At 42.6% G+C, this 12144-nt stretch overlaps 1 long non-coding RNA gene across 2 annotated transcripts in view; it reads left to right on the plus strand.

Moving 5' to 3' along the window:
* Positions 1 to 12144, plus strand: part of LOC125962204 (uncharacterized) — a 42417-nt gene that overhangs the window by 4383 nt on the left and 25890 nt on the right. Inside the window, exon 1 of one of the 2 annotated variants that reach the window (XR_007473722.1) lies at positions 851 to 3047. The exons of the other annotated variant lie outside the window; for it this stretch is intronic. This is a non-coding gene — a long non-coding RNA (uncharacterized LOC125962204). Of the gene's footprint in view, positions 1 to 850; positions 3048 to 12144 lie in introns of those variants that run through there. 2 annotated transcript variants of the gene reach the window in all.

Raw genomic sequence — 12144 nt, forward strand, 5'->3', positions numbered from 1 at the left:
TGATGGAGGGGCAGTCAGTCAGGTGCCTCTGGGAGGCTGGTGGGAGGGAGAAGGGGCAGTACTGGCCAATGCCCAGGTCAGAGTCCATTGCCCACCCTCTCTCTGGCATGAAAACAGGTACCTTGTTGAAGCAGGCTGTTCCCTGAAGCCTAAGTATTATGCCACCTGGGCACGGCCACAACAGCTGGTCTCACAGAGTGCCAGGTCTGAGGGGAGGAACTTAGGAAGGAGGACGGAAGCAGAGGGTGAGCCGGCCAGCCCTTGCTCTCTTCATTGCCTGGTGAGCTAGCGCCATCTAGTGGTCACTGTGAGGAGGCGAGTCCAGCTCTACTGGGGAGACCTGGGAAGCGGGCCACCTGTGGGACCCCACCAACATCCCCAGAAGGAATGTTATCTTTACTTATCGTAGGAGCCCTGTCAACACTAAATGTTCACTTTCATCATCACCTTGCCTTACTCTGCAGCTGCCGCCTCTCCCTCCTCCCGCCCGTTCTTGTCCAGCCAGTGGCTCCTTCCTTTAGGTTTCTCATGAATAAATCAAAAAGTGGAGTATTAGGGGCTTCCCTGGTGGCGCAGTCGTTGAGAGTCCGCCTGCCGATGCAGGGGGCGCGGGTTCGTGCCCCGGTCCGGGAGGATCCCGCGTGCCGCGGAGCGGCTGGGCCCGTGAGCCATGGCCGCTGAGCCTGCGCGTCCGGAGCCTGTGCTCCGCGGCGGGAGAGGCCACAACAGTGAGAGGCCTAAGTACCGCAAAAAAAAAAAAAAAAAAAAAAGTGGATTATTAGATGGCCTCTGAGGTCCCTTCAAGCTCTGATGTTCTAAGATGTTTAATTCTAGAGCTCTTGTCTCTTAAGGGGGAAATTCCCCCTACCTTTTCACCAACCCCCTTGGAGATCCACCCCAGGCCTTCAGCACTTTGCAGCCGGGATGTTTTTCTTCTTTCTGGGGTCCTTCATCCATCCAACGAATCCTTCCTGAGCTTCTACCGTACTAGGTTCTGGGGATGGAGTAGTGAACAAGGCACACACAATGGCCTCCTCCACGGAGCCCAAGGTTTAGTGGGGGAAGTGGATACACATGCAGCCAGTTTCACTACAGTGAGTGTGGTATGTGCTGGGATGGGGGCAGCACACGCTGCTGTGACAGCCCAAGGGGGCCCAAACCCTTTGTGGAGGTGGGAGGATATCTGAGCTGAGGCTTGAAGGACGTGTGGGCCTCGGCCAGGAAGAGCAGGGATGAGGGGGTGGAGAGGGTTCCGGCCAAGGGAAAAGCCTGTGCAAAGGCTAGTGAGACTTCCTGGGGCATAGCGCTGGGGCTGGAGTGGAGTCAGAGCCCCAGAACACAGAGCCCCTGGGACTCCAGAGCAGGAGGGTGGGCTTCATCTGGAGGCTTTAGGAAATCACTGAAAATTTTTAACCAGGGGAGATCGGATTTTCATTCCAGAAGAGTCCCTCTGGCAGCTGTGTGGGGTTGACTCAGAAGGACAAAATTGGAGGCTGGGAGGCTGCTGCAGAAGCAGGGGAGAGGGGGGAGCTGGGTCTGGGTTAAGGAAGAGGCAGTAGAGGTGAAGAGAAGTGGGTGAATTTGAGACATGGTTGGAAGGTAGAGTGATAGTGCTTGGCTGTATATGACAAGGAGCGGGGAACAGCAGGGAATAACATTCAACTTCTGACTTGGGCAACTGTGTGGAAAGTTGGGACCATTCTCTGAGAGAAAGAACACCAGGGAGAGGGGGTGCTTGATGGGGAAGAGGATGTGTCCTGTTTTTTTCGACTTCTCATTGGAGTATAAAATTTATGCAGAAAAGTGCACATACCACAATCAGTGATTTGCACCAAACACTGCTGTGTAACTAGCACCCAGGGCGAGGACCAGGCTGGGAATCATCACCTGCAGGGCACTCAGATGCCCCCTCTTGTTCCCTTCAGCTACTGCTCCCCAGGGTCTTAACGCCCAGCACCACAGCTCAGCTTAAGCATATAATTGGAAGTGTACAGTGTGTACTCCTTCCTGTCTGGCTTCTTTTGCTCAACATAATGTTTGTGAGATTTATCCATATTGTTGGATAAATCATTCATTTTCAGTACTGTGGGCGGGTATTCTAGCATAGGAACGTGCCAACATTTGTTTACCTGCTCTACTGTTGATGGGCATTTGAATAGTTTCCAGTTTGGCGTCCTCATGAGCAGTGGTCCTGTGAGCGTTCTTGTACATGTGCTTTGGTGCACATATGTATACACTGTTGGACACGAGGAGTGGGATTGTGAGCCGCGGCGTGGGCGTGCATTCTCCTTTAGAAGATTCTGCCCAAAGTGCTTGTGCCATCAGCTCCATTTTTTTTTTTTTTTTTTTTTTTTTTTTTGCGGTACGCGGGCCTCTCACTGTTGTGGCCTATCCCGTTGTGGAGCACAGGCTCCGGAGGCGCAGGCTCAGCGGCCATGGCTCACGGGCCCAGCTGCTCCGCGGCACGTGGGATCCTCCCGGACCGGGGCACGAACCCGCGTCCCCTGCATCGGCAGGCGGACTCTCAACCACCGCGCCACCAGGGAAGCCCCATCAGCTCCATTTTTTTTTTTTTTTTAATAAATTTATTTATTTATTTATGGCTGCATTGGGTCTTCGTTGCTGTGCACGGGCTTTCTCTAGTTGCGGTGAGCCGGGGCTACTCTTTGTTGTGGTGCACGGGCTTCTCATTGCTGTGGCTTCTCTTGTTGCGGAGCACGGGCTCTAGGTGCGCGGGCTTCGGTAGTTGTGGCTCACGGGCTCTAGAGCGCAGGTTCAGCAGTGTGGTGCACGGGCTTAGTTGCTCCGCGGCATGTGGGATCTTCCCGGACCAGGGCTTGAACCCATGTCCTCTGCATTGGCAGGCGGATTCTTAACCACTGCACCACCAGGGAAGCCCCATCAGCTCCATTTTGATCATGCTGAGTCTGAGGGTTTCTCAGACATCTAGGAGGAGCTGTCCAGCAGGCAGTTGGCTACATGGATCTGAACAATCAGTAAAGAAGCTGGGATTGGAGATGTAAATTGGGGGCTTGGGACAACTTGTGGTAAGTGAAGTTCGATGGCATGGGTCTGATGGTCCAGAACGGGGGGGGGGGGTGGAGAGAGAACAGAGGGTCGAGGGTCTCAGGGCAGCACCTGTGAGAGAGTGACCAGAGAGTGTGAGGCAATGCAGAGGGAGGTGGCCCTGAGTTTGTGGGGGGCTGGGAGAGTGTTTCAAGGAGGATGGAGTGGTCAGCAAAGTCAAATCCTGCTGTGAATGGCCAGATGGGGACTGAGATGTGCCCACGGGATGACATCTCAAGGAGGCATTTGGTGATTTCAAGGAAGAGTGGGTTCAGGGGAAGGGAAGTTTATGGCCGGCTGAAGGGTAAGTGGGAGGGAGGGTGTGCAGAGAACAAGTGAAGTTTGACTCTGAAAGGAAGAGGAATGGAGAGGGTGGTTGCTGGAGGGCATTTGGCACATGGGGAGGGGTGTCTGTGTGCTTTAAATGGGAGGAAGTCTGTTTAGAAGTCAATTACAGCAGCCAGCAGAGGGGACTTGGGAAAGGATCTGGAAGCCCACCCAAGGGGTTAGCCTTACAGCAAGTTCTCTCTTCAATTGAGTCAAGAGGAAAGATGACCCGATAAGAGCTAGCTTTCACTGAACGTTCTACGCATATGAGTTCGTTCACTCCGCCTACCGCCCTGTGAGGGGGAAACTGAGGCACAGAGTTGACAGAGGGGGAAACTGAGGCACAGAGAAGCTAAGTAAATGCTGGATTCACAGTTTGAGCCCAGGCAATCTGACTTTTCACTTCTGTGGTAGCTACTCCGTTCTCTGTACTTTTCTGGATGCTTGAAACATTTCAGAGGAAACAGAGCTGTTCAAGACATTTGGGGGTTCCTGTATAGGTGTGTATGCAAAGTAGGTGTGAAGTTAGTAGCTGAGGAGAGGGGAGATGGTGGCTGGTCCCAGAGGTTTAAGGACAGTGGAGAAAGGTAGGTCCCAACTGTAGCTGCTGCCATGGGGACCGGGGAGAGGACTGGCCAGGGGAAATGGAAGAATACCCAGGGCCCCTAGAGCCCTCTTGCTTGTGAGAGGTCATGGGGTTGCAGTGACCCCAGGAAGCATGGTGGGGGTCCCAGGTGGTGGGCTGCTCTCCAGCTGGGCTCAGCAGCAGCTGTGGGCAGATTATTGAGTTGACCAGGTAGAGGTTGCTTAGCAGGCAAGGGAGGAGTGGACCTTAGCGAGGGTTGCTCAAGTGGTTTCCAGGGGACTCTTAAGTTGGGCAAGGAAAGAAGTGGAGGGTAGAGTGATTGGTGGAAAGTGGAGGAGAGTCCAGGCTGGGGTCCCCACGAGGTCAGAGGGAGGCAGCAAGGAGATCACAGAGGGGACGCTCTTGTGGTCAGAGAGCCAGAGATTGGAGTCTATTCAAACTGTGGGGGAGGGGGCAGTGGGGAGAAAATCTTGAATGAAGCTGGGGAGGGAGGGTACAAATATAAGAGTTACACCACACTTCTCAGAAACCGTGCGAGCAAAATCAGAGTGGGGTGAAATCTTTTTTCAAGTGTGGAAAGGAAAAACAATAACAACATAGCGTTTTTTCTTTAATTAAGTAGTGTTGATTTAAAATATCATGTTAGTTTCAGGTGTAGAGCAAAGTGATTCAGATATGTATTTTTTTCCAGATTATTTTCCACTATAGGTTATTACAAGATATCGAATATAGTTCCCTGTGCTATACAGTAAATCCTAGTTGCTTACCTACTTTTTGTATAGCAGTTTGTATCTGCTAATTCCATACTCCTAATTTATCCCTTCCCCCTCCCTTTCCCCTTTGGTAACCATAAGTTTGTTTTCTATGTCTGTGAGTCTGTTTCTGTTTTGTAAATGGATTCATTTGCACTATTTTTTAGATTCCACATATAAGTGATATCATATAATATTTGTCTTTCTCTGACTTACTTCACTTAGTATGATATTCTCTAGGTGCATAACAATATAGAATTTTGTTTGCATTTTGTTTTTTTGTTTGAATTTTGGTTCCATTTTATAATTTCTGTCTCTTTATTGATATTCTCTATTTGTTCGTACACCATTCTCTTGGTTTTCTTTAGTTCTTTATCATGCTTTTCTTTAGCTCTTTGGGTGTATTTTTAAAACAGTTGATTTAAAGTCTTTATCTAGTAAGTCCAATGTCTGCTTCCTTAGGGATGGTTTCTGTCAATTTCTTTTCCTGTGAATGGGCCATATTTTCTGTTTCTTTGTATGCTGTGTAATTTTTTTGTAGTTGTTGAACAGTAGACATTTTGAATATTATAATGTGGTAACTCTGGAAATCAGATTCTTTTCTCCTCCCGAGTTTGCTGTTGTTGCTTGTTGAGGGATATAGTCATCCATTTGTTTAGTAACTTTTCCAAACTAGTTTTGCAAAGACTATGTGCCTTATCGTGTGTGGTCACTGAAGTTTCTGTTCTAATATCTCAGTGATCAGTCAGTGACTTGATCTTTTTTTTTAAACTATGTTTTTAATACTAACTTTATTTATTTATTGGCCACATGGTGTGGCATTTGGGATCTTAGTTCCCCGACCATGGGTCAAACCTGTGCCCCCTGCATCGTGAGCATGGAGTATTAACCACTGGACCTTCAGGGAAGTCCCAGTGACTTGACCTTAAATGTCAACATTTAGCATCTCTTTTCTTTTTTACACACTCCTCTGAGAGCTGTAAGTATTTACTAGATTTCAGAGTTCCAAAAAAGTCGATTCTGTCAATTGTCACTGGTTGCTTCAGTGGAAGGGCTGATTTTTGGAGCATCCAACTGTACCATTTGCCTTGATGTCATCCCTGATTTGTTTTTGAAGCTTACTCTCTCCAAGATATATTGTTAAGTAAAAAATAAAGTAAAAAAATAAAGATGGAGAGAAATGTGTATAGTATGTTGCCAGTTACCTAAAAAACGGGGGGGTATATTTGCTTATAAACAGTGAAAGGATAAACCTTAAGATTAAAAAAAGAATAGTTTTTAAAAATAGAACTACCATATGACCCAGCAATACCCATATACCCTGAGAAAACCATAATTCAAAAAGAGTCATGTGCCACAATGTTCACTGCAGCTCTATTTACAATAGCCAGGACATGGAAACAACCTAAGTGTCCATCAACAGTTCAATGGATAAAGAAGATGTGGCACATATATACAATGGAATATTATTCAGCCATTAAAAGAAACGAAACTGAGTTGTTTGTAGTGAGGTGGAGGGAACTAGAGTCTGTCATACAGAGTGAAGTAAGTCAGAAAGAGAAAGACAAATACCGTATGCTAACACATATATATGGAATCTAAAAAAAAAAAATGGTTCTGATGAACCTAGGGGCAGGACAGGAATAAAGACGCAGATGTGGAGAATGGACTTGAAGACCTGGGGAGGGGGAAGGGTAAGCTAGGACGAAGTGAGAGAGTAGCATTGATATATATACACTACCAAATGTAAAATGGATGGCTAGTGGGAAGCAGCTGCATGGCACAAGGAGATCAGTTTGGTGCTTTGTGACCACCTGGAGGGGTGGGATAGGGAAGGTAGGAGGGAGACACAAGAGGGAAGGGATATGGGGATATATGTATGCCTATAGCTGATTCACTTTGTTATACAGCAGAAACTAACACAACATTGTAAAGCAATCATACTCCAATAAAGATGTTTAAAAAAAGGATAGTTTTTAAGTGAATCCTTATTGAATATAGATACAAAAATCTTTATCAAAATATTAGCAAATAGAATTCAGCATTACATAAAAGAATTATACACCATGTCCAGATGGGACTTATTCCAGGGAAGTAAAGAGAATCCAATATTTAAAAATCAGTCAATGCAATCTACCATATTTACAGGTTAAAGAAGAAAAATCACATGATCCTATCAATTAAAGCAGAAAAAAGCATTTGACAAAATTCAACACCCATTCATGATGAAAATTCTAAGCAAACTAGGAATAAAGGAATTTCCTAAACTTGCTAAAGAACATCTACAAAAAAAAATCTGTAGCTAACATCATATTTAATGATGAAAGACTGAATGCCTTATCCCTAAGATAAAGAACAAAGTAAGGATGTGCACTCTGTCACTGCTATTCAACATAATGCTGGAAGTTTTAGCCACCTCAGTAAGGCAAGAAAAGGAATTAAAAATAAATACAGATCAGAATCCAACAATATATTAAAAGGATCATACACCATGATCAAGTTGGATTCATTCTGTGGTCACAAAGATGGTTCAACATATGCAAATCAATCAATGTGATATACCACAATAACAAAAGAAAAGACAAAACCCACAAGATCATCTCAACAGATGCAGAAAAAGCATTTGATAACATTCAACATCCATTCATGATTAAAAAAACCTCCCACCAAAGTGTATGTAGAGGGATTATATCTCAACGTAATAAAAGCCATTTATGACAAACCCACAGTCAACATAATACTCAATGGTGAAAAGTTGAAAGCCTTCCCACTAAACTCTAGAACAAGACAAGGATGCTCACTCTCACCACCTCTATTCAACATGGTATTGGAAGTCCTGGCAACAACAGACAAGAAAAAGAAATAAAGGTATCCAAATTGGAAGGGAAGAAGTAAAATTGTCATTATATGCAGTTGACATGATACTCTATATAGAAAACCCTAAAGACTCCACACAAAAACTTGTAGAACTAGTAAATGAATTCAGCAAGGCTGCAGGATACAATATTAGTATACAGAAATCGGTTGCATTTCCTTACACTAACAATGAAATATCAGAAAGAGAAAGTAAAAAAAAAAAAAAATTCATTTAAAATTGTGTCAAAGGAAATTCCCTGGTGGTTAGGACTCCACGCTTGTCAGGGAACTAAGATCCTACAAGCCACATGGTGCAGCCAAAAGAAAAAGTGTCAAAAAAAAAAAAAAACCCAAAAAACTAAGAATAAACCTAATCAAGGAGGTGAAAGATCTATATGCTGAGAATTATAAAACATTGATAAAAGAGACTGAAGATGATTCAAAGAAATGGAAGGATATCCCATGCTCTTGGATTGGAAGAATTAATATTGTCAAAATGGCCATACTACCCAAAGCAAGCTACAGATTTAATGCAGTCCCTATCAAATTACCCATGACATTTTTCACATAACCAGAACAACAATCCTAAAAATTTATATGGAACCAAAAAAGACCCAGAACTGCCAAAGCAATTTTGAGGAAAAAGAAAAAAGCTGGAGGCATAACCCTCCCAGACTTCAGACAGTACTACAAGGCTACAGTAATCAAAACAGCATGGTACTGGCACAAAAACAGACATATAAATCAATGGAATAGAATAAAGAACCCAGAAGTAAAACGCATACACCTGCGGTCAATTATTTTCAACAAAGGAGGCAAGAATATACAAAGGAGAAAAGACAGTCTCTTCAGCAAGTGGTGTTGGGAAAGCTGGACAGCCTCATGTAAACCAATGAAATTAGAACACTCCCTCACACCATATACAAAAATAAACTCAAAATGGTTTAAAGACCTAAATATAAGACATGATGCCATAAAACTTTTAGAAGAGAACATAGGCAAAATATTCTGTGGCATAAACCATAGCAGTATTTCTTAGATCAGCCTCTGCTCCCTAAGGTAAAAGAAATAAAGGTAAAGATAAACAAATAGGACCTAATCAAACTTAAAAGCTTTTGCACAGCAAAGGAAACCATAAACAAAATGAAAAGACAACCTACGGAATGGGAGAAAATATTTGCAAACAATGCAACAGACAAGGGGTTAATTTCCAAACTGTGCAAACAGCTCATAGAGCTCAACATATATATTTTTAAAAACCCACTAAAAAAATGGCCACAATACCTAAGTAGACATTTCTCCAAAGAAAACACACAAATGGCCAACAGGCACATGAATAGATGCTCAACCTCACTTGATTTGATTTGATGCAAATCGAAACCAAAATGAGATATCACTTCACACTGGTCAGAGTGGCCATCATCAAAAAGTCTACAAATTATAAATGCTGGAGAGGGTGCGGAGAAAAGGGAACTCTCCTACATTGTTGGTGGGAATGTACCTTCCTGCAACCACTATGGAAAACAGTATGGAGGTTCCTTAAAAAACTAAAAATAGAGCTACCATATGGTCCAGCAACCCCATCCCTGGGCATATATCCAGAAAAGACAAAAACTCTAATTCTAAAAGATACATGCTCTCCAATGCTCATAGCAGCACTATTTACAATAGCCAAGACATGGAAGCAATCTAAGAGTCCATCAACAGATGAATGGATAAAGAAGATGAATGGATAAAGAAAGTAAATATAATGGAATATTACTCAGCCATAAAAAGAATGAAATATTGCCATTTGCAGCAACAGGGATGGGCCTAGAGATTATCATACTAAGTGAAGTAAATCAGACAGAGGAAGACAAATATTATATGACATCATTTATATGTGGAATCTAAAAAATAGTGCAAATGAATCTATTTACAAAACAGAAAGAGACTCACAGGCATAGAAAATAAGCTTATGGTTACCAAAGGGGAAAGGGAGGTGCGGGAGGGATAAATTAGGAGTATGGGATTAATAGATACACACTACTATATAAAAAATAGATAAGCAACAAAGATTTATTGTATAATATGGGGAACTATATTCAATATCTTGTAATAATCTATAATGGAAAATAATATGAGGGACTTCCCAGGTGGTCCAGTGGTTAAGAATCTGCCTGCCAATGCAGGGTATGCAGGTTCGATCCCTGGTCCAGGAAGATCCCACATGCTACAGGGCAACTAAGCCTGTGCGCCACAATTACCAAGCCTGCGCTTGGAGCCCACGAGCCACAACTACTGAGCCCGCGCTGCAACTACTGAAGCCCACGTGCCTAGAGCCTGTGCTCCACGACAAGAGAAGCCACTGCAATGAGAAGCCTGTGCACCACAATGAAGAGAGTAGCCCCCACTCACCGCAACTAGAGAAAGCCTGCACACAGCAACGAACACCCAAAGCAGCCAAAAAAATAAAAATAATTTTAAAAATAAATTTTTTTAAGAAGAAAAGAATCTGAAATATATATGTGTGTGTGTGTATATATATATATGTGTGTGTATATATATATATATATATATATGTATCTGAATCACTTTGCTGTGCACCTGAAACTCACTATTATAAATCAACTATACTTCAATTAAATAAATACATACAGATCAGAAAGGAAGAAACAAATCTGTTCCTATTTGCAGGTGACATGATGTGTTACAAAGAAAATCCAAGGAATATATTAAAAAAAAAAAAACCCTCCTAGAACTAGTGAGTTCAGCAAGGTCACAGGATATAAGATGAATATATAAAAATCAATCATACTTCTATATAATAGGAATGAAAACTGAAAGTAAAAATACAATACCATTTACAATTGCTAAAAAAAGAAATACATAGGAGTAAATCTAACCCAAAAAAAGTAGACATAAATTCAGCTAATGTTGTGTTGTCAACTGTGATTTATGGTTCACTCTAATGGGTCATCATCATTGCATCACTCTGAGTGACGGCACTGAAGTGAGTAACTTAAGAGACTTTAGCAGTCTACCTTTGACTTGGCCTGTGGATTGAGATGGTGATAGTCTCATTTTTAACAATGTGAATACTGTGACCATGTATTTTAAGAGTTCAGATAATGAAGATGAGAATAATTACAATACCAATGACACCACCAGGTGAAAAAGGCTAAAGGACTGTGGGGTTTTTTTAATTATTTATTTTGAAGTCTACTTAATTTACAATATTGTATTAGTTTCAGGTGTACAGCAAAGTGATTCGGTTATACATATATATGTGCATATATCTATATTCTTTTTTAAAAAATTCTTTTTCATTATAGGTTATCACAAGATATTGAATAGAGTTCCCTGTGCTATACAGTAGGACCTTGTTTTTTATCCCTTCTATATACGCCAGTTTGCATCTGCTAATCCCAAACTACCAATTCAACCCTCTCCTACCCGCTCCCCCTTGGCAACTATCTGTCTGCTCTCTGTCCCTGATTCTGTTTCTGTTTCACAGATAGGTTCATTTGTGTCATATTTTAGATTCCACATAGAAGTGATATCATAAGGTATTTGTCTTTTCTCTTTCTGACTTACTTCACTTAGTATGATAATCTCTAGCTGCATCCATGTTGCTGCAAATGGCATTATTTCATTCTTTTTTATAGCTGAGTAATATTCCATTGTATATATGTACCACATCTTCTTTATCCATTCATCTGTCAATGGACATTTAGGCTGTTTCCATGTCTTGGTTATTGTGAATAGTGCTGCTATGAACATAAGGGTGCATGTGTCTTTTTTTTTTTTTTTTTTTTTTTGCGGTACGACACACAGGCTCAGCGGCCGTGGCTCACGGGACCAGCCGCTCCGCGGCATGTGGGATCTTCCCGGACCGGGGCACGAACCCGTGTCCCCTGCATTGGCAGGCAGACTCTCAACCACTGCGCCACCAGGGAAGTCCGCATGTGTCTTTTTGAATTATAGTTTTGTTTGGATATATGCCCAGGAGTGGGATTGCTGGATCATATGGTAATCCTATTTTTAGTTTCCTGAGGAACCTCCATACTGTTTTCCACCAACTTACATTCCCACCAACAGTGAAGGAGGGTTCCCATTTCTCCACACCCTCTCTAGCATTAGTTATTTGTAGACTTTTTAATGATGGCCGTTCTGACCGGCATGAGGTGGTACCTCATTGTAGTTTTGATTTGCATTTCTCTAATAATTAGTTATGTTGAGCAACTTTTCATGTGCCTATTGGCCACCTGTATTTCTTCTTTGGAGAAATGTCTCTTTAGGTCTTCTGCTCATTTTTTGATTGGGTTGTTTGTTTCTTTGTTGTCAAGTTGTATGAGCTGTTTGTATATTTTGGAAATTAACCCTTGTCAGTCGCATCATTTGCAAACATTTTCTCCCATTCTGTAGGTTGTCTTTTCATTTGGTTTATGGTTTCCTTTGCTGTGCAAAAGCTTATGAGTTTGATTAGGCCCCATTTGTTTATTTTCATTTTATTTCTATTGCCTTGGGATACTGGCCTAAGGAAACATTGGTACAATTTGTCAGAGAATGTTTTGC

Source organism: Orcinus orca, chromosome 19 (assembly GCF_937001465.1).
Source record: "Orcinus orca chromosome 19, mOrcOrc1.1, whole genome shotgun sequence".
NCBI classification, from domain to species: domain Eukaryota; kingdom Metazoa; phylum Chordata; class Mammalia; order Artiodactyla; family Delphinidae; genus Orcinus; species Orcinus orca.